We start from the raw sequence: 4242 nt of genomic DNA on the forward strand, positions 1-4242 counted from the left end.
AAGGATATTTTTTTGTTCAGATAGTGAGCTAAATTTATATGATTTTAAATCTGTATTGACCACCATTTGTCATACTATGGTAGCTTGCATGTTGCTGTGATGTTGGAAACTATGTTACTGATATTTCAAATAACATTTTCTCTTGGCCCATTTGTTATTTATTCGTTTTTTCTGCTCTTATTTTATTATTTTAGAATAATGAAAGGATCTTTTGCTCTATTATATATACCCTTTTTATTATTCACCATATTATCTTTTTTTGAGGTACATGTGACAAATGTACTCCTTTTTATTGTCATTAAAATGTTCTCCAATGAATGTCAATAATTGACACATTTTATTTTCTTCCACTGTAGCACACAGTTTGAGCCCTGCACACTCCCTTCCCTTTCATCTCAAAGGGGGACACCTTTGTATGTAGCCACACACTCAGCATTAGTGTAAAGATCAGGCTGGATTTGCTCCCCAAATTTCTTCTCAGGATTCAGCCCCTTGTCAGGCCTTCCAGGGTAAGTATCGAATGTAATTCTGTCTCCAGGAACAGACCCGTTAGGAGGAGCCAAGATTTCAGCCTTCTCTGGTGAATTAGCACACATCACCACTGCTTGAGACAACACTCATCTCATCTTTGCCCATTTCAGGTTACAAAGCAAAATCACCATCTGGTTTTGCATCTGTTCAAGACAAATATTCTTGATGCTGGTTCTCCAACATCTCCTTCTTCTGCAGACAAAGAATCTGCATCAGAATGTATTTTGGCAGTGATGACACAACCAATTCTAAAAGCCAGATGAGAAACATCTATTGGCTTGGAATCAGCACTTCTTGCCACTGAAGCTGTTTTTTTTTTCTCTTTCTTCTCAATTTTCTCTTCTTTTCTTCTCCTCTTTTGTTTATCTGATCTTTGGCACCAGGTGATAAGACTGACAGTGGTGTAAATTATCTCACGTTTTCAGAATGTGTAGAATTATCTTGCAGTTGAGTACCAGATGGGCATGGTATTTGTTTTACTCCATTTAGAACTGCAACCTGGATTAGCTCTTTTTTCAGTTCTTCAGTTTTTTCCTTCAGTTCAGCATTTTTAATTCAAAATCTCTTCTCTCTTCTCATAGTTGTCTTCAAACTTGCATTCTCCTTAAGAGCAACTTGCTGAGATACTCAATAACTTGATCTGCCTCTGCCCCTTTCTGTTCTAGTCTCTTCAGAACAGCATTACTGCTGGCCACGTTTTCCAAGAAACGGCAGAAAATCATGAAGCGACAGGCCAGGAATTCCAGGTAGCTTCTCTGCCTGTCGTCTAACCAAGTATCTTTGGTTTGCTTTTTATTTGGTGGAACTATATAGATATACAAAGGAGCTCCAAAAAGTTTAAGGAAAAATTATATTATCTTTAAGACTAAACACGGCGGTATTCAGATTGCGCCTGCGCGACTGCGCTCTCGGCCACCAAGATGTGGTACCCCAAGTACAAACCGTGGCGCCTGGTCACCCTACCTAGTACCCTCTACCTAGCCGGATATGACCTATCTCCGGAGACCCGGCAGGCTCAAGCCAAGCGCCTGGCTATAAGGTCCCAGCTTAAACAAGAGTATCTGCTTCAGTTTAACGACCCCAAAAGCTGAACACTCATCGAAGGTCCTGCCTTGGCTCGTTGGACCTATGCAAGATCAGCCAATATCCCAATTTTAAGCCCACTCCCAAGACTCTACTCTTAGGAGCTGTGCTTGGCATTGGGCCCCTCTTCTTCTAGTATTATGTTTTCAAAACCGATAGGGATAGGAAAGAAAAACTTATCCAGGAAGGAAAATTGGATCGAACATTTAATCTCTCATATTCAGTCTGGCAATGATGACTGTATGTATTTTTGCTTAAATAAATCTTCAGTTACTCATTAAAAAAATTATATTATCTTTTCATTTAATTTTTACATGAGCTTTTTGAAGCCTCCTTGTATATAGCTCCTCACATTCTCTCTTCAATTAAAATCATCAACTGAATAACTTTGTTTCACCCTTTTGTCCTTTGTGTTAACTGTGGTATTATATAGTCTACGTCTTTCTATGTTATAAATTCCACAATTTTGATTAGTCAATTATTATAGAGGCACTTTAAAGAAAAAGAAAATTACTCCATACTTAATTGCATCTATTGCGCTGTAGACTAAGCACTGGACTGCAAACTACAAGGTCAGTGGTTCAGACTCACCAGCTATGTATATGGAAACCATATACATAGTCACTATGAGTCCAAAATGACTTGAAGGCACTTAAAAATAACAATGCATATCTACTGTTCTTTATTCCTTTGCAGAGATCCACATTCCCATCTGTATAAATGCATTTCTGCCCGAATAAGGTTGCTAGAATTTGCAAGTGTATGTGCAGATCTGCACTAATGAAAACGAATCCATTGTCAGAAAGAGACATATTGGAATGCTCTTTTTCCTAGCTTGACAATGGTTTTCTTTTCAACAATTTGAAAATGTCATTCACTTCTCTCTTGATTTACATTGCTTTTGATGAAATCCACTGTCATTCTTATCTTTGCTCTTCTGTATGTATGCTGTTCTTGATGTAATATCTTTCTCTGGCTACATGTAAGACTTCGTCTTCATCACAGCTTTTCAGCAATTGCACTAAAATATACTTTGCACATGGTTTCTTCATGTTTCCTCTGCTTGAGGAGCTTAGGTTTATAATTCTCATCAAAATTTATATGTATATAAAAATTTTAAATATATGCATGTACATGCGTATATAAGTAGCTCTGATAGCGTAGTGGTTATGATACAGGCTGCTAATCTCACAGTCAGCAATTTGAAACTAGTAGCTGTTCCATGGGAGAAAGATGAGGCTTTCTGCTCCCATAAAGATTTACAGAATTGCTGACATTTCCATTCAAACTAACCTCGTGGCCCAGTGTTTATGCTGCAGCGTCACACCAGGACTCCACAGGTTAATATTATTTACCAAATTTGAAATTACTTTGGGTATTTTAAATTTTATTTTATTTTAACTTTTTGTTGTGAATTTAGTGAAAGTTTCTAGAGCAGATCATCAGTTTTACATTTACATCATCTACTTTGCTTCATCACAATGATTGCAATCCTCTCCATGTACCCTCAGTTAACAGTATTTACCTCTATTCACTTTAATTCTTGCTTCCCTCCCTCTGTGTGCCACTACCTCCATCTTTCCTCTGCCAACCTCCCACTTGTATATTGGCTACCCCGTAACCGATGTTAACATGTGTCTACCCTCTATTCCATGAATAATTGATTTTCTCTCACCCCATTTGCCCTCCCCCATAACCATCATAGAATATTTATTTTATCATGAAAACCTTTTCTTAATTTTTACAACAGTGGTATTGTGCAATATTTGCCCTTTTTTGATTGACTAATTGCACTCAGAACAATATCCTCCAAGTTCATCCATGTTGTGAGGTGTTTGGCAGATTCAGCATAACTCTTTAACATTTTATGGTATTCCATTGTATGTATGTACCAAAGTTGTTTAACTATTTAAACATTTAGACTGTCTTCATCTTTTTGATGTGCCTCTTGTAGACAGCATATTGAAAGATTCTGTTTGTTTATCCATTCTGCTACTCTCTATGTCTTGATTGGTGCACTAAATCCAGTTACATAGTGTGATTATCAATAGGTATAACTTGATTGCAGTTATTTTGCTGTGCGTTTTGTGATACTGCTGGTTTTTTTGTTGCACATAATTTTCTGTGATGTGTTTATTTTGTTTGTAGATTTTCTTTTACATTAATGTTTACTAAATCTTTGTGATTTTCCATTTTTTAAAATTTGATAGGAATATGTATTAATTTTCTTTGGAATTAATGTTTAATTTATTATTTGTTTTCCCCTTGTTTTAAACAATCTGTTTATCTTGAAATCATTTTGACTCTCTTACCATTTGGAAGTTCTGTACCTACATTATTCCATCTTTGTACTTTGTAGTTGACTTTGGAGTTGATACCTCTGGTTTCCTGTTTTGAGTCTTGCAGATTTGTTTTACTTTAAATACATCTCTATCTAGATTGAGTTCTGGGTGGTGGTGTCACGTATGTTAATCTCAGGTTTTTGTCTGTTGTTGGTGGTTCTCAGTCCAGAGAACACCTATTAGTATTTTTTTATGAAGTATGTCTGGTTATTAAAAAATTATTTAATTTCTGTTTATTAACAAACATCATAATTTTGTCATTGTATTTGAGGGACAGCTTTGCTTG

General features: G+C 36.2%; 3 pseudogenes; 2 read left to right on the forward strand and 1 right to left on the reverse strand.

Moving 5' to 3' along the window:
* Positions 1-337: 337 nt before the first annotated feature.
* Positions 338-1301, reverse strand: LOC102816599 (annotated as a pseudogene).
* A 150-nt stretch (positions 1302-1451) lies between these two features.
* Positions 1452-1849, forward strand: LOC102816994 (annotated as a pseudogene).
* Positions 1849-4242, forward strand: part of LOC102817379 — a 10289-nt pseudogene continuing 7895 nt past the window's right edge.

The sequence above is a fragment of the Chrysochloris asiatica genome, unplaced genomic scaffold (genome assembly GCF_000296735.1).
Source record: "Chrysochloris asiatica unplaced genomic scaffold, ChrAsi1.0 scaffold00051, whole genome shotgun sequence".
Taxonomy (NCBI): Eukaryota; Metazoa; Chordata; class Mammalia; order Afrosoricida; family Chrysochloridae; genus Chrysochloris; species Chrysochloris asiatica.